The following is an 8,699-nucleotide window of genomic DNA, read 5'->3' on the forward strand; positions in this document are numbered from 1 at the left end:
CATAGACTGTGAGCCCCTGATGACCATGAGAGTCTCATAAGAATGATGAAACGCGTAGGGCTGAGCATTTCTATAGAAAGTCCTACAAGAGATGATTAGCCAGGCTACCTCAATATAAAGCTCTTAGATCAGGAGAAACAAGCACCGCACCGGTATATGACGGCAGCACTATAAAGCCGTTCTGAAGAGAATAGCACAGGACATGGTAAAATGAATATTATTAATGCCATTATCAGACTGCAGACTCACAATGAGGAGAAATGAGATGGCATGATTTCTAATAGCCAGAGGCTAAATTGAAAAGGGAGTTATAAATATAAAGAGATACCCCTAGGAATTGTGACTAATCCCTGGCCTCCCAACAAGACAATATATATAAATGGTTAGCTGGTGAGATAAATTAAAACCATACACAATAGTCCTATGTTTAGGATAAGTTTAGGAAATTTGTCACGGATTTTGGACACTTAAAAAAAAATCCTTTTTAAAATATTGAATAAAGGTTATTTTTTATATTTTACTCCCATTGGATTTGACTGTGAAATGCTGCAGATTTATCTTGGAGCATATTTATACTATATAAAACAGTGAGGGGTCAATATTGGTTTAGTAGTTTTCATATTACTCTGGATAGGCTTCTCAGTGTCTGCGGCATGGCAGGCTGGATGGCAGCGTTCTGCTACGATCCAGCCTGCCATCTCAATGTAGCAGAGCTGGAGCCGTCGTGGGAACCATGGAAAGGTAAAGATGAGGTTTGTTAATTATTTTACTTCTATTGCAGGAGACATTGGCTTCAGCTGGAATGGGCGTGATGGTAAGTATGGTTTAATTTAGGATATTAAAGTATTGTGTGTTTATTTCAATTAAAAGATTTTATTCTGGGTGTTGGTGTTTTATTCACTTTCACTATGGGGTTAGTAATGGGCGCGTCTTATAGACACCTCCTCATTACTAACCTGGGCTTGATGTCAGCTGGCATTATAAGCTGACATCAACCCCAGCCCTATTACTCCACTGCCACCGCTACAGGGCAGTGGGAAGAGCGAGGCTAAGTGCCAGAATTGGCGTATCCTATGGATGTGTCATTTCTCGGGCGGCTGACGGCTGGTGTTTCTAGCCTGTGAGGCGGCCAATATTCATGGCACCCTTCCTGGGCTATTAATATCAGCCCCCAGCTGTCTGCCTAGCCTTTGCTAGCTATTAAAATAGGGGGAACCCACGTCATTTTTTTTTGGGTCCCCCATTTTAAGATGGCGGATACACAGGTGCAAAATACTGATGAAACAATCACTCACAACCTACAATTTCATGGAGGGGGTGACTGCCTAGTATTAGAATTGCACAAAGATAGGCTTGTATAGGGTGCTGTTCACACTAGGGTAGTGCACAGTATCCGGCCCTGGGCACGGAGCGGGTCTGGGCCATGGCTGCACCCCATCGACAACATAGGACCCGGCTCCGAGTCCCCCATCCCCCAGGGTAGGGCTTCCAGCGTCACACATCTGCTATCTTTATGTGGGTCTGCTGCATCCTGGTAGTGCATTTGGCTTTGAAGATCAGGCCAGGTAAACACTGCTGCCCTTTCCTTACCCCCAGCATAGTGAGCGGGGGTGAGGAGCAAGGGGGAATGTGTGTGTGGAAATATAAGGAACAGGGGGGTAATGTGTCAGGAGACAGAGTAGGGGGAGAAAAGTTTGTGCGGGCACATAATAGAGACTGGGTAATGTGGAGAAAGGGTTAACATGAAGAGACAGTGTGAGGGCATACCAAAGAGGAGACAGTACATGTACTGATGATGTTGTACTGTACTGATGAGGGTTGTGATGCTGTATTTCTGCATACTGCTGGTAGTTCTATTGATGTATTTTTGTGCAGCTATTGGTTCTGATCCTGTACACATGGAACAGTCCATAACTTGTAAGATTACATGATACATGGCCATGTTAATAAAGTGTTGTGCTCTCTGAGAAGAGTTACTGTTTTTATTTGTTTTAGGAAAATTAAAGGGTTAGATCAAGTTTGTGATGAAAGTCTGCAATCACTGACAGCACACCTCTGAATTTTCACCGTGTGCATGTGCACTGCATGCGGTCAGGATTCTCTGGTGCTAGTGGTGAGAGCAGGAAGTCTTGAAACCACAATTATGCGAATTGCATACACATGATCAAATGCCGACTAGACATGCATGGCCTCATTCTATACAAATTACTTGAGTGAGGCTGGTCACGTTTAGTTGGAATGTGGCCAGAAGTATGAAAATCTCATACTTGCACGCACATGACCTTTCAGGATTCTCCTGTACTGGAGGAAAGGTGAAAGTGTGCAGTGCATGCGCTGCGAGTATTCAGAAGTCTGCAGTCACCTAGAGTTCTTCCGACTTTAATCACAAACCTGGACAACCCTTTTAATTATACAATTAAGTACTGTAGCATGCCCAATCCTAAGAGCGTGTAATATACTCAATGTCAGGATTCAGCTCTGCTAGCTGGGTCCAGCAGACACCACATGACCACTCGTATGTGATTTTCATACTTACGGTTATGTGACAACTAGCCTTTAATCCTGCTTCTCTTTATGAAATAGGAGCTGTAGTTTTTGACTGAAATTGAGAGAATTAGGAAGAGTAGCTAGTCACGTGACTGTCAAAAAGCAAATCGTATATGAGCGGTCACATGACTACTATTCAAACTGCATGAGCGGTGTGTGTGGGGGGCGCCAAACTGAATTCCTGCTCCGCGTGCCGGAAAACAGATCTGCCTCTGTGCTAAGCTTGCAGATATGGTCAGAAGGTTCTGTAAGACATTGCTCTATAGATCAGATATTCTTCCAGAAACAAACCGCCTGGAAGCCTCCTTGTCAGATTTATGCTTAAGAACTAATTATATTTTACTTTAAATATTTCTAATAAAGAAAATAATCAATACAGTAATTATAATCCATAATATTCCAATATGTTCTATTACTTGTGATACGTCTGATATAGTCTAGCTTTATTAAATCATGTTTTGTTTCTGTAAAGGAAATCGAGGCTGAGCCTGCAGATATTGTTAGAAAGTTCTGTACCATGTTATTCTATAGATAAAATGTACTCACAGAAACCAGGTGTCTGGAGGTCTCCTGCAACAGATTTATCCTTGAGAACTAAGAATTGTAATGTTTAATCTGAACATGCATGGAAACTTTGTTACTGTGAGCCAGAACTTTGGTTTAGATACTGCACTCTTCTGTAACAGAGTAGGTCCCTCTCTCATTCATAGGGGTCCTGTATACACAATTTATGTCTCATCTCCATCTCTGAACTGTAACTATTATTCAAAATACATTTTTCTCTCATTCTAATCACCTGTGAATATGGATGTTTTGCTTGGAATACAGATTTCCATGTCATTTCATGATAATGTCTGGGCGTGCGTGGAAACTCCATGCAGGAGAGAAATTTACATCTAAATATTTCATCCTTTTGCAAGAAGGCCGACCCACTCCTCATTCCTAGAGGTTTCTGTAGAAGTGTTTTTATATCTTAGCCTTATCTATACCTTTTTTAATTGTAAGTTTATTCTAAATTAACCTCCATTTTATTCAATTACCTATGAAGACCTGGTTTGTCCAGAAGTCTGCACCGACTTCTGCTCTCAAGCTCATCCAGCGGCCAGTATCATTATGGTATGGCATCCAGCGGCCGGTATCGTTATGGTATGGCATCCAGCGGCCAGTATCGTTATGGTATGGCATCCAGCGGCCAGTATCGTTATGGTATGGCATCCAGCGGCCAGTATCATTATGGTATGGCATCCAGCGGCCAGTATCATTATGGTATGGCATCCAGCGGCCAGTATCATTATGGTATGGCATCCAGCGGCCAGTATCATTATGGTATGGCATCCAGCGGCCAGTATCGTTATGGTATGGCATCCAGCGGCCAGTATCGTTATGGTATGGCATCCAGCGGCCAGTATCGTTATGGTATGGCATCCAGCGGCCAGTATCGTTATGGTATGGCATCCAGCGGCCAGTATCGTTATGGTATGGCATCCAGCGGCCAGTATCGTTATGGTATGGCATCCAGCGGCCAGTATCATTATGGTATGGCATCCAGCGGCCAGTAGCATTATGGTATGGCATCCAGCGGCCAGTAGCATTATGGTATGGCATCCAGTGGCCAGTAGCATTATGGTATGGCATCCAGTGGCCAGTAGCATTATGGTATGGCATCCAGTGGCCAGTAGCATTATGGTATGGCATCCAGTGGCCAGTATCATTATGGCATGGCATCCAGTGGCCAGTATCATTATGGCATGGCATCCAGTGGCCAGTATCATTATGGTATGGCATCCAGTAGCCAGTATCATTATTATACACACTATAAGCCTCCCAATTGGCATCAAGATAACAGAACAGTAGTGTTGCGCAGACGTGCTTGGATAAGGTGTCATCTGAGCATGCTCGGGTGCTAACAGATTATCTTTTGCGTGCTCTAATAATATGTTCACACCGCCGCGGCTCCACACAAACTAGCAAGCCCTGCATGTATTGCGGCGGTCTAACAGCCGTGAGACATGCAGCCGCGGTGACGCAAACATATTTTTCAAGCACGCCGAAGATACTCTTAGCACCCGAGAATACTCGGATAACGCCTTATCGGAGCACGTTAGCTTATCACTACAGAACAGATCTGAACAGTGCTCAGGATTCTCCTCACCTAGCACCCTGCCGAGAATAATAAATGCCTGTAGCCAATTTCCAAAAGTCCCTCCTACATTGCTCACCCTCCACCTCCCTATGCTATTTCCCTGCTCCCACATTTCAGTGATGAAACACTCAAGAGGCAGTAAAGTAGATATAGCTGCAGTTTTCCTTTTCCAAATATTTTTAACTTCCATTTTTTAAATGAGGCCCTAATGGTCCTTGAAAGCATACACACACGCTCCCAAGTCAGACTTTGTTGCAGACGGACAAGCCTATTTTTGGTAACAGTCTCTGCTGCCACTGGCCAAGTCCCAACACATCCTTCTGCATCATCAACCCTAACAGACCATGCTGCTACAGGCCCCTCACACTGTGGTCCCAACTTCAACACCCGGTGGCCTAAAAGATGTACCCAGGTCACCGTACGTGAGGTGTGAAAGCGTGTAACTGGCATGTCTCACCGGAGGTCATCACCACAACCCACTAATGGTCCATCCTAACTGACTCTGGGCACTCTGAGGACCTGATGCAAAGTATCTTCTGGATTAACGACCTCTGATGAAGTCTGCAATAATGAAAAATAATAATAATAAAAAAGTAAACGCTGCATTGCACTGAATGACCAGCAGGTGGCAACGAAGTCACAACATTAACTAGCCCCCTATTGTAGAAAACCTAAACACCATCAGGAGGTGCTGAGGCTTCATGAGAACGCGCCACCCCCAAACTTAAAAGGCTTTTCCACTATTCAGACAACTTCTCAATCACTGTTTCCCCTGAGTAAAATAATAACTATTCTACTCTGTGCCATTCCAGCAGTGTCAGCACTGGCTCTCCCGGGGTCCGCGATCCCTGCGGCCAATCAGAGGTGTCTTCACTCTCTCGTACTTTGGAGGAATTGACCGCTGCAGCTGCTCTCCCACTTCCTCCAGATGTCAATGATGTCTGTAGGAGAGGAAAGTAAAGCCAGCGCTGAATGTCACGCCAAAGATGGCTGCCCTCCTATTATATAAATCTCACTATAACTCCACCACCAGCCTATCACATTCCTAGTTCCACATCCAACCTCCATATCAAACCCTGTAATAAACCCTTCATTACCTGGTCTTGTCAGGACCTCAATAAACCCAGCCTTTTTGAGGCCTAGTTCTGTACGGCCATTAATAATGCACTGGTGTAAATAATGTGTGTGAGGTAAATTGTGTGGAAAACCGGATTGTAATCAAGCAATGATTTCTTCAATTGGACTGCAATGTCCTGAACCATACGACTTGTACCAGTCATGTGACTTATGCTGCCCCAGGACTCCAGCCATATTGGCCAAAGCTGTGATATCACAGAGGCACATACCAGCATGTGGAAACATGGCGACATAGCGATGACATCACAATGGCAGGTGCCGGAATGTGGAATCCATGACAGCGATGACATCACAATGGCAGGTGCCGGAATGTGGAATCCATGACAACGATGACATCACAATGGCAGGTGCCGGAATGTGGAATCTATGACATAGCGATGACATCACAGGAGCGCAGGTGAGAGGAGACACACGGAAGCTCACAAACCACAAGGAAGGCAAGAAGCATCGATTGGAGAATAGGGACAGGAGAAGCCAAGAAGAACAGAATAACCCGCTTCTTAGCCTTCACTGAGCCATGACAAGACTGAGCGGATGGAAGCGGAGGAGGAGACCCAGGACCCCGTCACATCCACCTGACTGATGAGAAAGGTGAAAAATTATGTAGATTATGTAGCAGCATTACAACTATTCTCGTTACCCATAGCAACCAGTCAGAGCTCAGCTTTTATTAAAGGGGTATTCCCATCTCCAAAATCCTCTCCCAATATGTAGTAGGTGTAATAATAATAATATTAGATATCCATGCTTACAACCACCAGTTATCTAGTTGCTAGTGGTCGTAACCATGGATACCTAAGGTCCTGCAATGCCTGCACATGAGGAAAGACACAGCGAAGCAGAAAAACTATTCTACATTTCTAATTGGAGGTTTTTTCTAATATTATTATTACACCTACTACATATTGGGATAGGATCTTGGAGATGGGAATACCCTTTTAATCTCTGATTGCTATGGGTAACTAGGAGAGTTTGTTGCTCAGCTTTGATAAGGGATGACAGATTTTACTAGACTAAGTGGATATCATTGGTGCTACCAGTGCAGCTGCACAGGGGGCTAATAGGTTAGGGGGTCACTCACCTTCATTTTGTTGATTCTGTGTATTGCTGTAGCAGTGCTGTGCGCGTATATTGATGCTGTGGGGCAGGGGCGTACATAGAAATCATCGGGCCCATAGCAGAAGTTTGAGTTGAGGTCTCCCCCTTCAAAAGAAATTAATAAAAAAATTATATTTGTTGGTGTCACAGAAGAGCAGATCTCACAACTTTCCAGCCTTTACATAGTAATTTTCCTCCTGCTGAAGTCCTAGATTCCCCTCTCATTGCCACCATAACGTATGATGCCAACAAAAGTGCCCCCCAAACACAGTATGATACCCCCCATGGTGAATTCCTCTACCTTAACCTCCACATGTACAGTAGGGTCATCAAACTATGCCCCCCCACCTCAACTCCCAAGGCAAAGTAAGGTGACAACAACCCAGTAATCCCCCAACTGTGACCCCCACACAGCCCTCCATGTACTGTAATGGGCCTACATACAGTATAATGGCCCCACACTGTACAATAGTCTGCACTAGCCCTCCAAACAGTATGATGGACACCACATACGTCAGAGTAATATTCAGCTCACCCTTGAAGGATTCCCAGTGGGTTCCATATAACGAAGCACAGGATCCAGTCTCTGCCAGATGTAGAAGCAAGGTGCATCCAAATCCAGTACAAAAAAAGTCTTTATAAGAACGATTGAAACAATGGCATTGTTGTGACACACCATTAAGGTGCAGAAAATATGAGTCTAAGAACATGCAGAGTGTTCGAAACGCGTTCGGTGTTGCACATTTTCTGCACCTTCCAAACCCCCAACTACAGCTAAATGGTGTCACAACAATCCATTTGTTTTTTTACTGGAGCTGGATATTCACTTCAATCCAAGCATGATGGACCCCACACAAACCTTAACACTGTATAATTGCTTGCATACTGTATAATGGCCCCGCACATAACCCTTCAAATATTATAATGGCCCCCACATAACCCTTCACATATTATAATGGCCCCATATAGTGTAACACACCACCATAATCCTCCATACAATAAAATACTCACTATAGTCCTCCACAGAGCATAATTCACTTCCCCATGGTCCTCCTCACAGTATAATACACTCCCCATGGTCCTCCACACAGTAATATGCACCCGCCCATAGGGTAAAACGCAACCCCACCCCTCCATAGGGTAAAACGCAACCCCCACCCCTCCATAGGGTAAAACGCAACCCCCACCCCCCATAGGGTGAAACACAACCCCATCTCCCCATAGGGTAAAAAACAACCCCACCCCCCATAAGGTAAAAAACAACCCCACCCCCCATAAGGTAAAAAACAACCCCACCCCCCATAGGGTAAAAAACAACCCCACCCCCCATAGGGTAAAAAACAACCCCACCCCCCATAGGGTAAAAAACAACCCACAGTTTTCCAGTATTATGAGCACCACGTACTCACTGATTTTTTTTTAAGAAAAATACAATACTCACCGCTCCTTGTTCCCCCACTGCTTCAGTCTCTGCAGCGCATATACTCACCTCAGCAGCTACACTATCTGACACAGCATGGAGTGCGATGAAGTGTCATCATCGTGCCCGCTGTGTCAGATGCAGGAGGGAGGGAGCATTAAATGCTGCCGTTCAGTCAATACCATGGTTAATCACTAACAGAGGCATTTAAGTGTCCTGGTAGCTACTTCACTCATGTACCTCTTCCCATTGCCCCATAGAAGTGATTGTCGAAGATTTACCATGGCGATCAGGGGCCTTAAAGAAGGATTCAATCACTGCCATCTTAGTACTCCTATAAAGCTCGGCTTCACA

The sequence above is a fragment of the Phyllobates terribilis genome, unplaced genomic scaffold, assembly GCF_046119375.1.
Source record: "Phyllobates terribilis strain yellow unplaced genomic scaffold, ASM4611937v1 Scaffold_331__1_contigs__length_2093441, whole genome shotgun sequence".
NCBI lineage: Eukaryota > Metazoa > Chordata > Amphibia > Anura > Dendrobatidae > Phyllobates > Phyllobates terribilis.